The sequence below is a fragment of the Fukomys damarensis genome, unplaced genomic scaffold (assembly GCF_012274545.1).
Source record: "Fukomys damarensis isolate Sample0158 unplaced genomic scaffold, DMR_v1.0_HiC HiC_scaffold_30, whole genome shotgun sequence".
In the NCBI taxonomy this organism is placed as follows: domain Eukaryota; kingdom Metazoa; phylum Chordata; class Mammalia; order Rodentia; family Bathyergidae; genus Fukomys; species Fukomys damarensis.
Window position 1 is genome coordinate 11,693,512 of NW_022900942.1, and position 17,557 is coordinate 11,711,068.

The following is a 17,557-nucleotide window of genomic DNA, read 5'->3' on the forward strand; positions in this document are numbered from 1 at the left end:
CAAAAAACCAAAAAAAAAAAAAAAAATTGAGTAAGCTATTTCTCCAGCTTGCTCATGATGAGAGTGTAAACTTCCACCCCAAACTATGGTGCCAAGAAGGTTTCAACAGAACCAGATTCTCAGTATTTTTCTGGACATCTCATGTTACCAGGTTTGGTGATGCTGGATTCCATGTCTAGAGGTGGTTTCTAGGTTCTTTCTGACCTAAACAAATAGTTGGCCAAGATAAGCACAAAAGGTAGTGATGTTTTACGTTTATTAAAGGTATAAAATGTGGGGGACTGCCTTATTGATTATGCCCAAAGCAGGCTGTAAGCAGTACAGGCTATAAAGAGTTAATCCTGAAATTGGCTCATTTTAAGAAGTGAGTCTAACCAAAGCTTATATGACTTACAGAAGCACCTCGTAAAGCATCATAGTAGTATGCAGGTTAGCATGACACCCCTGCTAACAGCCACAGCAGACACCAGATAAATGGTCTGTGAAGCTGTGGAGCTCAATATGAGATTATATAGCAGCTGAGGTTGGAGTAAGTTGCACCAAAATTCCCATGACTAAATCCTTCTTAACTAGAAGGACAAGGTTCTAATTAAAACTCTATATTTTGTCTATTTTATCCCTAATTCAAGAAAAATATGAGAAAATGAAAATATGGAAACAAAGTTTTTGTAAATAGGGAAGGGTGGAGGGGGTGGAGGGAGAGCAGGGATATGGGGAAAAAATGAGAACCAAGACTTGTCATGTAAAGGCACAAGATCCCAATGATGAATGTAACTGTACTGTATACCTAAAAAGTACCAATAAACTCAATGATAAAAAGAAAAAAAGAATGCTTTGTCTTTTCCTCTATAAGCCTTACCTGCACTAGTATCCATAGGAATTGCACAACTGCACATCCTTGGATGTAGTTCTCCTTTACCCTTATCTGACTACCAATAAAAATCAGTGGCTTGACTAGCCAGGGCCTTTTTTCATTGCTCAGATCTGGCTGTCCTGGCTCTCTAATTTTTTTTTGTTTTTGACCTTTCATTGTACACTGAGCAAGGGACTAGAACCTACTGCTGAGGTCTTTGGTAATGAAAAAGAAAGAAACATGCCCTACAGGTGACTATGGGCCAACTAAAAATAGAAAAAGAAGTATACTCTGCAGGGTGAGTGGACCACTGTGAAAGAGAGCACAGTGGCCATGAGAAAAATGACTGCCATTTCTTGTACCTCTGGCTTCTCATGCTGATATTGGTCCAAGCTTCAAAAACCTGCTTGAAGCCAGGCATGGTGGGGCACATCTGTAAACCCAGAACTTGGTAGGCTGAAGCAGGAGGATCACTGTGAATTTGAGGACTGTTAGGGAATTGATTATGTTAAAGTATTTTGTGATGCTGCCAGCACAGGCTGCATTCTCCTGGTGCTTCTTGGCTCTTAAAGACCTTATGCTCTTATCTCTAGTTTCCCTTCCCCCCAAGGCCACAGCAGTCTGTTTCTCCAGGACCAAACCGATAAAGGGCAACCTGGCCTGTGATAGGTTAAAAGTAGCCCACTCCTCACAAATAAGCAAGAGCCCAGCCCAAAACTGATAAAAGGACCTTCCTTTGTTCTTCCTTCCTCTCTTCTTCCTCCTCTGTCTCTGCTCTCTCTCTCTCTCTCTCTCTCTCTCTCTGCTCTTTCTCTCTTTTCTCTCCCTCTACTCCCACCCCTTGAATAAAATCTCCAGTCGGACCTCTCTCGGTGTGTGTGTGGCCTAGTTGTTGAGCCTCACAATTCTCTTTCAAGGACAGCCTGGGCTCAGGGGAGAGCAAGCCGAATCTTACAGAAGCAGAACCATGCTAGGTTAGTTGGGGTGGGTAGCACAAGGAAGTTTCACATGCACTAGGTAAACTACAAAACATTCAGCAGCTGTAGCAAGTTTACTGCCAACGAGGATGTGCGGGTTTTGGGTGCTTTGTTCAGGTGCAACACTTTGTTGAAATTCATGTACAAACAGGCAGTGATGCACAAGATGGAGTCAGGCTGGCTATTACAGGACTGCTTCTGTGTACTTTATGGGGTAGGGGATGGTAGACTAGCTGCCCTTCTGATTTGAGCAAATTGTGAATTAACTCATTTTAAAAATTTTTATAGATTTTTCTCTTGCTCCTTATCATGGGTGGGCAAATAAATTCTTACAGTCAGAGCCAAGATCCAGGCCTCTGAAAGGGATCTCAGTAATAATAATAATACATTTTTTTTCTTATTTTCCTCTCTGTCAGCTTTTTTTTCCTCCATTTTAAGACTCAAAGTTTTATTTTTTGACATTGGGGAAATAGTTTATCTTACAAATCGTGACATTATTAGAAGAAAAAAAAACTCCAATATTTTAAGAGCCCTCAATTTTCATCCTAATGAAAATTACAAAACAAAATAGTTGCCGCATTATTATGTAATTTATGTATAATCTTCACCTTGTGGGTAAAAATAGTGTTGCTGGCTAGTGTGGGTCCTTGCTTTTGTAGAAATGGAAACTAAACTAAAGCACAGATTTACAGGAAAGAAAAGCTTTAATTGGAAAGTTAGAAAGAAGATAGAAAAATGACTCCAGCTTAGATAGGTGTAGGAGGCACATTATGAAAAAGAAGTTCATACTGGCCCACTAGAAAATGTAGGAGACCAGCTTTCAAGAACTAGCTGGTTGGCCAGGGATTTAGCTCAGTGGTGCCAGGCCTGCCTCACAAGCACAAGGTCCTGAGTTTTATCCCAGGTACTGCAAAAAATGAAACAAAACAACAACAAAATCAACCCAAGATTCCATTTTTGCATTTTCTCATATTTTTTTTCCCTTTCCCTTATTCCCCTTCCCCTAAAAATGGAATCAAAGTCTTTGTAGGTGGGGAGGGGAAGAGGGGGTGAAGGGAGGGTGGGGACAAGGGGAAAAATGAGAACCAAGACCTGTCATGTAAAGGTACAAGATCCCAGCAATGAATGCAACTGTACTGTATACCTAGAGTGTACCAATGAATTCACTAAATAAAATTAAAAAAAAAAGAAAAAACAACCCAAGTATTAGCTGGTAGGCTGGGTCAGGTTGATCATTACCTTTGTTTTGTTTTGTTTTTTTTGAAACAGGGTCTCACTATGTAGTTGAGATTGACCTGGAACTCACTATGTAGCCAGGCTGGTCTCGAACTCACAGCTATCCTCCTGCCTCAGCCTCCTGAGTGCTGGGATTACAGGTGTGTGCCAGCATGCCCGGCTATGATTTTCGGGGGCGGGGGGGATTGAACTCAGCTCAGGTCCTTGCACTTGCAAGGCAAGCAGCGAAACCACTGAGCTAAATCCCCAGCCTGATCATTATCTTACTTATGGTGTCATAGTTCTGGAATATTTATGGCTGAGGAATAGATTTGCTTCCAGGAAAGAATTGTCTCTGTCTGTGATGGGCTCGATCATGTCCTCCTTTACTGGAATCCAGTTGATCACAGGTTTAGACAATGACTCTAGAGTTTTGGTGTAGCTGTTCTTGTAAACCTCTTATCTTGGTATCCTCAGACTTAAAAGGGGATAAGGTAATATAAATTTGGGGCTAATCAGTCCTGTCCAGACAACTCCTAGACACTGCCTAAATGATCAGAATATCCCTTTATAGAACTGAAAAGAGATTTGAAACAAGATTTACAGTAATGAATGATACCAGATGAAGTTCAAGCTTTGCTTTACTTCTAACTCTCCATTGGGCATGTGTTGGCTCAAGTGAAGAGTCATAGTTCACAGCAAAAAAGTCTTTAAAGACCCAGATTGCCATAGAAAAAACATAAATTGTCTGAGAAGGCAGACAGCCACTCCCTTCTACAGGACTCAGGTTGAGGCCCAACATGAGCTGTGTCACTTTGCCTTTTCTTTCTCAGCCAATACACCAAATGTTATGGAAGGAATTGGCAAGTGACAAACAGAGAGGCAGCAGAATGGAGATAAAATAACAAAAGTTTACTCCATTGGTGGGGGTCGATCACACATAAGCATTGCCTAGATCTATCGACACACTGGGTTACAACTGCTCCTTTTATAGGGTTTTACAGCCTTGACTTTATTTGCATGGTTACATTTCATTCTCATAGTTCAAATCATAGTCACAAACAGTTAACTTTCAACCCAGACGTAACAGTTCTTTGCAGTTGGGGAGTTTACCTTTAAGATTCACCTAGTTATCTATTCTAGTCCATAGAAAGCGGGTGTTCAGAGTCAGGGGAGCAAATGTTAGCAATGGGTTCTTTCATCTAGACACTCTTATGTTCATGTGGCTCCAGCCTCTTCTGAGCTCAAGGTCTTGATGTGCTATATTATCTCAGGGTAAGACCAAATGCCTCATTCAGCAATTAGTGGCTTCAGTGCCTATTAGTTCTGAGCTAAACAAAGCAAACTGCTGTTAGAGACAGCAGAAGCCATTTTACATTGTAACACTTTATAGGTTTTGCTATTTATAAAAGTTTTCCCTATCAATAGAAGATATAAACTGGCATTGGACAATACCAGCTTGATGAACAACTCTGGGAAACACCATGTGAAGCATTACGCTTATCCTGTAACCTAATACTTCTAGAAAAACATCTAGCCAAAGACACTCCCAGATGACAGCTATGCAGGTGGGCAGGCCCCAGCCAGAGGCACACACATACACCATCCCTTGTGTGCAAAGGCCCCACTCAGAACCCCCCACCAGACAATAGGACAGTGAGAGGATCCAGAAGGCCACCATTCTGAGCTCAGGAATTGGTGCAGTGGTAATTGCCACAACAAAGGCACAACAGGCTTCATCTGTTGATATGAGAAGACACATAAACAAGCCTCAAAATCAGACTGAAAAATTGGAATGACTTTTGTTTTTCAGATGTGAAGAGCATGATAACCTTGTTTGAAAGTGTGGTATTCTGGAGAGAAGAGAGCAGTCTACCAAAGGTTGGGATATGGTACATGAATGTACGGGCTTGGTTGTACCTGACTCTGAGACATGATATTGTGGGAAACAGACATTATTAAGGTAGAAGGAATCTAAGAGTTTTAGAACTATGAGATCAAGAGCTGTGATTTGACTTTGAGAGGCAATTTGGAAAAAGCATATTTTTAAGGAGGGTAAGGATTCACTTACAAGGAAAATAAGCAAGTTGTTTATATTTTGGAATCCTCTGAAAAAGCTTAAATAAGTTTTATAGATTCTTCAACCATGCTGAAAATTTCCAGTTCCTTAGGCTCAATGAATGATTGTCTTAGTCCAAGAGTGCCCTTTGAAAATAAGCCTCTATTTGTGGAAAAGACTTCAGATACAGATGCAAACACAGCCAAAAGGTGGAAACTAAAATACTGCAGAGTTCAGAAGGCTGTAAAACTATTTGACTTACCCAAAGCTACACCAAGTGATTCCAACAGAGTCTTTACCTAGTAAGAACCAAGTAGGGGCTTCTAATAAGGCATAAAATGCAAATTGGCAAAGCAGGCCCTTGGATAAGGACCTATTTTGGTTGCAGGACCCTGGCTGTGAGTCTTAGGCATTACCCAAGGGAATTTGCCCTAGAATTAAGTTTAATTAATTAATTTTATTCTATTCAAGGTTAAACCCAGGGCCTTTCCTCTGAGCTACATCATCAGCTCTCTCCCCCATTTTTTTAAATTTTGAGAATCTCACTAAGGCACTAAATTTACCAGGCTAGGCTTGAACATGATCCTCTTGACTCAGTCTTCCACTATGCTAGGATTACAGTTATATTTCACCATGCCTAGCTTGCCCTAGTATTTCAAATTGTCACTAAACAGTTATTCCTTTATATCTTTCAGTCTTACATCATAGTTTTAAATGAGGAGCAATGATCTGATTTATACCCTAAAATCTCTTTTGATTCAGAATATAACATACCCTCTAAGTAGCATGACAGCAGTCTAAAAGAAGAAACTAGTTCTGCAACAGGTTATTCATTGGTATCCTTTTGCCACTAAGATAACTTAAATCTCATTAGGGGTTTGTACTTCCAAACATTGGCCCAGGTATATCTTAGTAGCTTTTCTCACGAGGAGGCAATTGCAGCCCCTGCCTTCAGACATCTAGGCCATCCCAGTGCCATTGTGTCTAGGTACTTGGAAAAATAGAATACTGGCTAGAGAATATCTCCTAATTTTTTGGTAAGAACCCCTATTACTACCACTTATAATTCTGAGATATAAAGGGTGAAAGATTTTCCATATTGGGTAAACCTAGTCAGGAGCTTCAGCATGTTGGGTCTTTAGGGTATGGAAAGTCTGTTGGTAACTATTGCTCCATTCTAACTGTTTATTTCCTCTCCCTTTAGAATCTGACATAGAAGCCTGGCTATCAGACTAAATCAAGGTACCCAGACACAGCAGGAGCCAGCCTTTTCCAAAAAGGCTCTGAGCTATCTTTAAGTTTGGAGAGACTGTATCTCAAGAATCACCTTCTTCTTGTTGGGGACCAGTGTCTTCATACCTGATCCAAGGACATAGCCCAGGTACTTTAACTCTTGGGAGGAAACCTAGGCTTTCTCAGGTAACACTCAATATCTTTGCTGAGCTGGACATTTAGAACCTGAAGAGTATTTTTATCAGAATTTTCCTTAGGGTGACTAGGAATGAGAAGATCATCTACATATTGGAGGAAGGAACCATGAGGTAAGTGAAGCACCCTCATTTCGTGGACCAGAGCATTTCCAAAGTGATGGGGATTGCCATTAAATTCCTAGATAAGCAGAGTCCAAATCAATTGAGTGATTTCTCTTGTTGAAGGACCAGTCCAGTCAGAGCCATGGTTCTCCTCAGACCCTGTGAGTCTTTTGCTTTCCTGGCCATCAAAGGTTCAGGCTTCCCCAGGTTGCTGTGAAATCTGGGACATTCCTTCTTCTAGTAACCTTCTTGCTTAAAGAAAGCACATTACTTTTTACATGGGGCTGGTGATTTGGAAGCTGTAGCCTAAGGCTGGGCTCTAGTCCCACTAAGATACCACTGTGTGTGTAGCCATGATGCAACAGGGAGCCTAATGCTGCGGCTAAGATCCCAACTTTTTTTTTTACTCATCCTCATCCTCTCTGCTGCCTTTGCAGCCTCCTTCTTATTAAAGACATTAAAAGCTATTTCCATGAATTGGTTGATGGGTATCTGTGGACCAGCTGCCATCTCTTGTAATTTCCTTCATACGTCCAGGGTTGACTGGGAAATGGAATACATAGCTAGGAGGACCTATCCTTCTGAGCTGTTTGGGTCCAAGTTAGCATGTTATCTAATAACCTCCACCAATTGTCCCTGAAATACTGCAGGATTTTCTCCTGTCTCTTGGGTCACTTCTAAGACCTTGTCATGAAGAGCGGGTTTATTAGAACATATTTGATCCCTTCTACAAAGCAAGTTCTCATATGATGACAGTACTTCCTATCTTTGGAGTCTTCCTGATAATTACACTCAGGATCATTCTGTGGCACTGCAATGCTTCGTATGTGGTAAGCATTAAGGATTATATTTCAGGTGGCCACAGAATCTGTGTACTCTCATGAAATGAAAATGTACATCTACCATGAAATAGTGAGAGAAGTATTTGAAGATCACCCCAGGTCAGATCCAAGGTCATGCCAGCCCTGTTGAATTCCTCTGTAAAGTGACCAGGATCCTCAAACAATCAGCCAAACCCTCTTTACAAATGCTTAAGTCTGAGACAGAGAAAGTCACATGTATTCTGATGGCTGCCCCCACTTCCTGGAAGGGTCAAAGTCATGGGTAGAATTGGTAGGAACTTCCTGATTGTGTCAGGCTTAGTCCTCTGGCATGGAGGGGTACAGGATGGAGCAGTAGTATATAGCAGCAGTGACCCATGCAGTGTCAGAATTCCAGGTACCTTAAGACTAGGAGTGACCAGTTACCAGAGAGTCTGATAATATGGAGAGGAAAAGGCATTCTGAGGACCAATGGAAACCCATCTGATTTTATAGAACTGTCAGTGGATTTGACAGGTCTGGAGCCATTTTCAGCCCCTCCTTGAAGTCCAGTTCCTCACTGGGGTTAAGGAACACTACATAAACCTGGCAGGCTTTCTTTAATTCCTTATCCTGGTCATTAGGGACTGACATGAGGGACTCCAACCCATTTGGCTATCTTCTTACAAAACAAATCTAAAAATAAAATCATGTTGTAACTAAAGGATCTGTATTTTGGCCATCTTTCCTGACCTATATTACAGAAAGAAATCAGCTTCTTTTTCTGTAAACTTCTTGTAAATTTGCGCCCGTTTGCCAGAGATATCTTAATGGTAAGTCCTTTAGTATGTGCTCTGTGGCTACCATAATATGGTAGGATCTTACTAGAAGGTGGAGTTTTGCAAAGTGGCAAAGAGGCCCTGAACTTGCATAGCTTGATATTTCCATTTGACTACTAGATGGAAAAAGAGTGCTGTTGAAGCCCAATCCCAAAAGGAAAAAATTTCCTTTTCCCTTAATGCCTCTAATAAAGTCACAATATGAAACAATTGAGCTGACTCACCACACACCTCAGGCCTCCAAAATCTGCCCCACAAATTAGGTGTTTAAGGAAGAAGGCACTGCCAGAACATGAAAGCTGTGGTGGATCCCAGTGGGTCCAATGAGGGTAGCTATTTTCAGCAAAGTGATTCACGAAGATAGTCAGCCTACAGAATCAACTGAAGCCGGGGTTGTGGACTGGGGTGTACTTGATGAAGACAATTATAGAAGTTCTTAAAAGCACAGGCATACATGAGTTGAGCTGCTCATTCAAATTATCTGAGAACCTATATTTCTAACCCAAGCAAAAGAGAGGGAATTGACCTTCACTGACCCTGAGTGAAAAGATAATGGATAGCATTAGGTTTTCATAGAAACCTTGGAATCTCTGTTTCTTAAGGAAAAAGAAAATTATGGATCATCAAAAGGAGGGCTTCCTGAGTAGTGGGAATGTAGAGATGGCACAGAGCAGACAGTGCCTAGAGAAATGAGAAAATCTGAGAAATTTGGATACCCCATCCAATAATAGATCTGTCTCAAACCTAGGGGATTTTAGGAAAAGAACCAACCCTTCTCCAAACCAATGACTGATTCAAATCAGCAGCTAATCAGGACAACGATCTAGGCCCTAGAATTCTGATTAGTAAGTCCCAATAAATCCTTCCCTGGCATCCAAGGGGACAAAACAACAGAAAGGTCAAAGGGATAGGAAAGAAGGGGTATTTTAGGAAAAGAACCTCTCCAAACGAACTTCCAGAGCAAAAGAACTAACGAGGACAAAAAACTGAGCCCTGAAATTTCTGATTAGTAAAGTACTGACTGATTCTCTGGTGTCCTAAGGAAATTTAACATGGAGCTGTGAGAGGAAGGAAAAAAAAAAAAAGATAGACTGATTGTTGGGCTGACTTTCCCTTTCCAGACTCACCCAAACACTGGGCCTATTCTCAGTCAGTCACAGGAAGTGAGGAATATTAGAGCAGGCCAGAACAGCCCCATGTTGGGTGTCAAAATCTGTCACCAGGTCCTTGCTTTTAGTAATAATGGAAATTAAAATTAAAGCACAAATCTATGGGGTGCTTTAATTGAAAAGATAGAAATGGACTCCAGTTAGGTAGCTGAAGGGGGTACATGCTGATACAGGATTCAGACTGGCACAAAGTCAAGTGGCCAGGTTTTAAGGATTAGCTGGTGGCTGAGAGTCTGGTTGACTATTATCTTAGTTCTGGTGTCATAGCTCTGGAATCCTATTGGCTGAGGGGTGTCTTGTTTCAGGCAATCACCAGTTCAACAATGGCTGGAGAATTCTAGGCATAGTAGACTGTCCCCGGGAAACCCCTCCCCTCATCCTGGTATCTTCAAGCTTTAATGAGTTGGGAATATATAAATTTAGGGCTAATAAGCCTCTTTTTGGCCAATATTTAGACAGTCACTTCCTAAATAATTGACGTGTCTCTATGCAGAGGTCAGAAGAGATTTGACCCAAGAATTAAAAACAAGTAACAAAGGATACAAAATGAAAGTCAAACATTGTTCTGCTTTTTGTGATTTATTTGGTATCTATAGGCCCAACTGAAGAGTGATAGCAAAAATGACATTTTTTTGGGGGGGGGGTTTTGAGACAGGGTCTCACTATGTAGTTGAGACTGACCTGGAACTCACTATGTAGCCCAGGCTGGTCTTGAACTCACAGAGATCCTCCTGCCTCAGCCTCCCGAGTGCTGGGATTACAGGCATGCGCCACCATGCCCGGCTAGCAAAAATGACTTTTAAGTCCCTGGCTATCCCAGGAGAAAACACGAGTCATGCTTCTAATGTGGCCCAGGAAGTCTGACCATTTTCCCATTCCCGTGGTGATCCCTGTCAATGCTACGAGTCTGCCAGAGTGGTGCCATTCATCAAGGTGGGGAAAGCCGGCAGAGGGGATTTCTGAGTGGTAGGAATTCAGTGTTTCATTTTACATACGTTAATATTAAAGATGTCCATTAGATATTCAAGCAGAGATGTCATCTAATGTGTTGGTAAAGACATACTCCGTGCTGAAGGTGAACATGAGTCATGTTAATGTTATTAAAGGCCACGGAATCAAAAGCGATCAACTAAGGCACAGGTGCCAGCAGAGATGAGACAGGGATGTGGATGAAGGCATGAGGGCTCCCAGCATTTAAAGGTCAGAGAGAGGAGAATGAACCAGCAGAAGTGATGACAAAGGGCACAGAGAGGTTGCAGGGGAGCTGGTGAGAACAGCATCATGAAAGCTGAGGGAAGGCAATGTCTCCACAGCTACCGTCCTTACTGACAGATCAGGGTTACTATCGCAAGATGGGAAAACTGGATTTAGCTACACATACACTTTTGGGAATGGCAAGGAAAGAAAATTGAATAGACTAGGGCAAGAAGATAAGGGACAAGAAACATTCATATTTCTTAGGCTGGATGAGACACCTGAGTGTTGCTTACTGTAGCTTTTTTTTTTTTGTATGCCTGTAGAATTTCACAAAGGAATAGTCAGAAGAGAATGTATCACTTATTCTAATTGTTTTTGAGTTTATGAAATGCCAAAGGTGTGAATTAATTTAAAATATTGTGATATGAGTCATATATGATATTAAACAAGACGAGAAACAAAGGAAAAGAAGTAAAGGGGGCGATGGAGAGTGATAGAGGGAGAGCAGGTAGTGATATGGAAAAAATAGTTATTGTCATCTCTGGGACAGAAAAATAAGTGTGAGGTCTAGGAGGCTTAGGAATTGATGTTTTTTACAAGGAGTAAGAGTGCAGAGCTGGAATAACTGTGCCAGAGAAAAGTACCACATTAAGGATGTCACTGCACATGACTGGGTTTCCACTTTGAAGGTGATGGTGATTGTCTCTCACCTTCAGAGAGTTGGCATATGAGCTTCATGATTCACCTTTACCAGCCCTGAGAGCATAGAATGTGTTAATGCCTCCAGATAGTCCAAAAGAGGTAAGAAAGGAGACGAAAAGGAACAAAAACAGGAGACAGAGACAGTGGATGTATTCATATATAATCAATAAGCACAAGAAGTAGATTTTAATGCCAAATTCATTACAAGAGATATATCAGGGCATCTCATGATATTACAAAGTTCAACCCAGCTCAAAATAGACATGCTGTATAACAGAGATTCAGAATCCATGCAGCAATGATCCTCTCTCAAGCAGTTGGCAGAATAACTGCATGAAAGTCCAGCAAAATGAGAAATCTCAAATGCAGTATTGGGGCCAGGGGTTTAGCTCAGTGGTTCTGCTGCCTGCCTCGCAAGCTTGAGGACCCGAGTTTGATCCCCGGTACCAAAAAACCAAAAAAAAAAGGAAACAAACAAACAAAAAATCAAATGCAGTATTAGCATCCTGGTTTACTCTACACTTACATTAATGGTGAGATTACAAAAATAAGAGTGCAGAGGTGGAACAGCAGGGTTAAAAAAGAGGAAGTATACTGAGAAAGCTGATGCCCATAGTACAATGGAAAGAGGGATGAAGATGGATCCAGGCCTCCATGACGAAGCCTTTTCAAGGCCCTGGGATAAAAAGTGGGTGGTCCACGACCTTCCACAGATTACCTCCTCACTCTGAACCTTGACTTTCCTATCAGTAAAGTTAATGGTACTGATATCACCTATTAAAAAATAATATATAAGATGATTAATAAAAGGCAAACTAGCATATTAAATATTCACAACATGCCCATTATTGTTATAGAATCAAAAAGCCACCGTTTGCTGTCTAGCAAAGTCTTAGGGGATTTAAAAAGTGGTTTGATCAAAACGTGGACATCAGTCTGCTGTGGAAACATGGACTTGCCCAAACTTCGCTCAGAACTGTTTCTAAACATTTCTTCTTCCTTTCTGTCTGTTTTTGTCCTAATACCTGAGTGAATTCATGATCCTTTTATTATGTCAGAGTGGCCCTAAGCACTCCATCCAAACCTCAAAAACTGAAAATTGTTGGCATTTAATATTCCACACAGAAAGCCTACATTTTCTTCTTCTCACACCTCACCTTGGCTCTCACAGTCCTGGGATGGACTCCCAGCCACAACCTCCAGTCCCTCTAATACACTCTAGTTTCCTAATACACTTGCCAGCTATTACTGCACTACCTGGGATGGTGCTGGGTAAAGAAAAAGGTTAAGTTTGAATTTTCCACTTTTCTCCGTTGTTAGGAATCTTTATGATTATTTATACTATTCTACAGCACTTAAAGCAAAACTAAATTTAGCAAAGGGTCTTGCTTTTTAAAAGAAACTATGATGAGCTGGGTGTGGTGGTGTATATCTATAATCCCGGCACAAAGAAGTCTGAGGCACAAGTTTGAGCAGCCTAAACTACACAGTAAGTTCAAGACAAGCTTTAGCTCCATGGCAAGACCCTGTCCAAAAAAAAAAATAAGCTGGGTTTTAGCTCAGTGGTGCTGCTGCCTGCCTTTCAAGTGAAAGGTCCCAAGTTCAATCCCTAGTACAAAACAAAAGGCAAACAAACAGCAACAACAAAAAACTTCGGTGAAAACTTCTGAGCTACAAACCTTTTCTCTATAATTGGCACTCCTGTATTTCTTCAGAGAGGAACAATCAATAAAAGGTAATTAAAATAAAGCAAATTGCCCCTTTCAGATCTGCCTTTAGTCTGTATCCCAAAAGAAGATTTTTTTTTGCTCTTCTAAGAAACAAGGTACAGGTACATACTAAAGTAATGAGGCAAACTTAAAAAAAGATTTTCCAAAATTCTCCTAGAGAAATATAACACGTCATCATTACTAAGTACTCGTGAAAACAGGAGCAGTGATGTAATGGCTTGTATCTAGATGTTCTCCGAAAGCCTCAGCAGTCATAGGTGGTGCTTTTCCAAAGTGGCTGGACCCAGGGAGTGTGATGCTAAAATACAAAATGGGATTTTAGGATTAAGGGTGTGAGTGCTACCCATCCTGGTGGGTAGTCTGGATAAGATATAAGGGACATTGTCAATTATATCATATGTTTATAAATGGGGAGGTAAGGGGGGATGAAGGGAGGGCAGGGACAAGGGGAAAAAATGAGAACCAAGACCTCTCATGTAAAGGTACAAGATCCCAATTATGAATGTAATTGTACTGTGTATCTAAAATGTACCAATAAACTCAATGGAAAAAAATAAGATATAAGGGACAGAAAGAGGATCATCACTTGTCACTTCTTTGCTGCTTGCCACGTTCTGCCTGCCCTCCTTTGTGATACCTTTCTGTCATGCCATCCTGCCTTACAGCCAGCCAACTATGAACTGAAACCCCAATGAACTGTGAGTTAAGCAAAACTTTCCTCCTTTAACTTTGGATGTTGGGTATTTTGCCTCAGCCATGAGAAAAGTAACTAAGACAAGTGAAAACTGCTACTTTGGCTTGCAAGAAACCAAAGGAAAGAACTTTGCCACACTAAATTCACATAACACAGAAAACTCTTGGGAATGTTCTCACAATGGTGTTTTGAAGCCCATGTTGAAGGACAGGAGAAACTGAACAGTGCTTATTCCTCAAAACCTCCCCTCCTGAGGGCTTGTGCCTTGCATCCCACAGTCTTATCTTCATGTCTTTGCTTTAAGATTTTATTGTATTTTTTTTTAACAATGCCAAAAGTTTATTTGAAAAGTGAGGGGTGAAGGGGTGTGAGAGAAACCTGCTCTGCAAAGTGAACTTGGGCAGAACAAGAGAAAAGGAAGATATAAGCAAAAATCAAAGTAAATGCTACATCTGGGAAATGCAGCATGGGATGCCATGAGAAGTCATGATAGCCTGCTTTAAGATTTTAATTCCCCAGGGCTGGGGATTTAGCTCAATGGTTCCACCATCTGCTTTGCAAGTGCAAGGTCTCAAGTTTGATCCCCGGTACCAAAGAGCCAAAAAACAAAGACTTTAATTCCCTAAACACACTCACAAAAACTATGGACTTCTTAAAGGAAACTCAAAAAACTGATCACAGAATGGTAGTTCTGTGGTAGTTTTAAGGTGGGATTTACTGAAAGATCAGAAGTTACAACTACAGCTTTGTTTTGTTTTGTTGGTACCTGGGATTGAACTTGGGTCCTTGAGCTTGTGAGGCAGGTGGGTGGGTGGGTGGAACCACTGAGCTAAATCCAGACCTATAACTATAGCTTTGAAGACAGGTTCAGAAATAAAAAAATATAGGTTTAGGAGAAATATAAAATTTAAATTATTTAAAATTGATTTTATTTCAGTATTAATTGATTTCATTCAATTAATTTTGTTAAATTTAATTTAACATTATGCCCCATTTCTTCAAGAAAAGTGGCCTACTAAGGGCAGCAGCAGCACTAAGGTTGCTAAGCATCTGGCAGTCTCCTGTCCTGGGAGGAGCCCTCAGCCAACAACTGAATAGTGGCAGGACACTCACTCTGCCCCTGGTCCTTAAGATGAACAAGTCCTGCAGTATCTTTGGGAGGCCTCATAGAACTGAGTCTCAGTGGCCAGAAATGGCAGCATCTTTCCTTGGCAGACCAGTTTTGCCTTTTTCATTCTCCACCTCACTTTCCAAATCATACTGGTGTCCCCTGGGTCACCTCCCCAGTGAAGTGCAGTCTGCTCCTAGACAAAGTTTGTTGATATTGCAAAGAATAAAATCAACACACAGGATACTCTCATAGCAGACTCAGGTTTGAAAAGTACCCCATCCCCTGTCTGCTTCCAGGCAAAGCCAGATAGAAAAACTGTGAAGTCTCAAACATAGCTTGTGCTGCTGTGGTGGAGTCTCCGGATGGCCTATGCCTATGATGATTGCAATATCATTATTAGCTCAGATGGACATGAAGAAAGTCTATGGGATAGCAGGAGGGTGGTCTGTAGTCAGACTGCAGGCATTTCCTAGCACAGAGGTCAGGAAGGAAGGCTGTGGAGTGGGGATGGAGTATTCCTATTAGGGTAAGGCAAATATAGCCTCCACATGACAGCCAGCCTTCTCACAGAGGTGAGGCAATTAGCATGGCACATGAGGTAGTCAGCAGTGGTGCCACAATGTGACCTTGCTGCCCAGTGGTCCCATGGGATGATAATGTGCAAAAAAGGGTAGTGAGGGTGAGGAACAGAGAGGAGATGTGTATGAAATTTAGAGACGCAATGGGCAGAATCAGTGGGACTAAGACTGTGACATCAGCCCAAGGTCCTTGTCTGAAAAAATAAAGATGTTTGCTCTCATAGGGAATGTGAGATGTTTGCAGCTGCTCTCTTCTGGGCATTGTGCTCCAATTCTTGCCTTCTAGTTTTTTTGGTCTTTTTATTGCTCTTCACCATCTGTTCCCCAAAGTCAAAGAACATTCATGTGCAGACGAGGATTTTCTTATGGTGAGGTCAAACAGACAGAAGACTGTAAATATTTTATACTTTCCAGTATTTTTTTGAGAATATTAAGAATTCAGACCAAGATTTGACAATTAATCATTGATAGGATGCTTTGCTGAGTGAAACACTTACCTTGGAAAAAGATGGAAGAGCTTGAATAAATTCAGATCTGGGATTTCAAAGTGCTGCCACATCATTTAAGTAAGTATGGTTAACTCACCTACCCAGTATCAGAAATTGTAAATGCCACCCATTGGTTATTTTCTTCTCTTAATTTTTTTGAAAAAGAAATCATTCAGAAAAGTTGTCAGTAAAAAACTTTTTTTTTTCAACATCACCTGGGAATAAGCCACTGATAAAATGCCACAATATTTTCACATACTTTAGTGTGTATTTCCTACCAGGGAGGATATCATTCTACTTTTATAAGCAGTATTGTGACCCTCCTCCACCCCAACAAATTCATATGTTGATGTCCCAACCTCCAGTTTCTCAGAATGTGACTGTATTTAGAGACTGCGTGTTAAGATTTTAAGATAAAATGAAGTAATTAAGAGGACCCTAATCTTGTATGATAGATGTCCTTACAGGGAGAGGATATTTGGACACACACAAGGATAACCATGTGAGGATGGCTGTCTACAAGACAAAGAGAGAGGCCTTAAAAGGAACCAATCTGCCAATACCTTGATATTGGAATTCTGGTCACCACAACTGAGATAATAAATTTCTGTAGTTTAAGCCACCCAGTCCATGTGATTTTTTTCTTTTATTGAGTTTATTAGTACATTTTAGGTATACAGTACAATTACATTCATTATTGGGATCTTGTACTTTTACATGACAGGTCTTAGTTCTCATATTTTTTCCCCTTGTCTGTGCCCTCCCTTCACTGCCTCCTCCCCTCCCTATTTACAAACACTTTATTTCCATTTTTTCATATTTTTTCTTTTCCCTTATTACATTTCCCCTACCCTTCCCACTTTCCCTACAACTTTAGCCCTTTTCTTCCTATTTTACATGTCAATTATCTCATTAGGATCTTATGTACTATTATAGTTTTTCACACCAGAGAAACTATTTGGTATTTACACATGTGTGAGCTCAAAGAGGATATAAGAAAATGGAAAGACTTCCCCTGCTCCTGGGTAGGAAGAATCAGCATAATGAAACTGACCATACTACCAAAACTGCTATACAGATTCAACGCAATGCCAGTCGAAATTCCAACAGTATATTTCACAGAACTAGAAAAAAGAATCCAAAGTTTCATTCGGAACCATAAGAGACCTAGAATAGCAAAAGCCATCCTAGGCAACAGACACATGGCAGCAGGTATAACAATTTCCAATTTGAAACTATACTACAAAGCCACTGTGATTAAAACAGCACTGTACTGGCAAAGAAACAGACCTGAGGATCAGTGGAAAAGACTGGAAGACATGAAAACAACTCTAGATGTACTCAGCTACCTCATCTTTGACAAAGGAGCTGACCATCCCCACTGGGGGAAATATATCCTCTTTAATAAAGGGTATTGGAAAAACTGGATCTCAACCTGCCAAAGATTAAAACTAGACCCTTGTCTTTCACCATGCACTAAATTAAAATCCAAGTGGATTAAAGATCTAAAATTAAAACAGAAACACTAAATTTGCTGGAAGATAAGTTAGGCAGAACTCTGGAAGACATTGGCATAGGAAAAGACTTTATGAACAAATCCTCAGTAGCACAGG

The 17,557-nt window shown here is 40.8% G+C and overlaps 1 long non-coding RNA gene across 1 annotated transcript in view; it reads left to right on the plus strand.

Moving 5' to 3' along the window:
• The window catches only part of LOC104852396, a 49,144-nt gene extending 32,557 nt beyond the window's left edge, over window positions 1–16,587 (plus strand). Inside the window, exons 2-5 of the long non-coding RNA XR_777496.3 lie at window positions 4,859–4,926; window positions 6,309–6,485; window positions 15,928–16,022; window positions 16,400–16,587. This is a non-coding gene — a long non-coding RNA (uncharacterized LOC104852396). The remainder of the gene's footprint in view (window positions 1–4,858; window positions 4,927–6,308; window positions 6,486–15,927; window positions 16,023–16,399) is intronic.
• The last annotated feature ends 970 nt before the right edge of the window (window positions 16,588–17,557 follow it).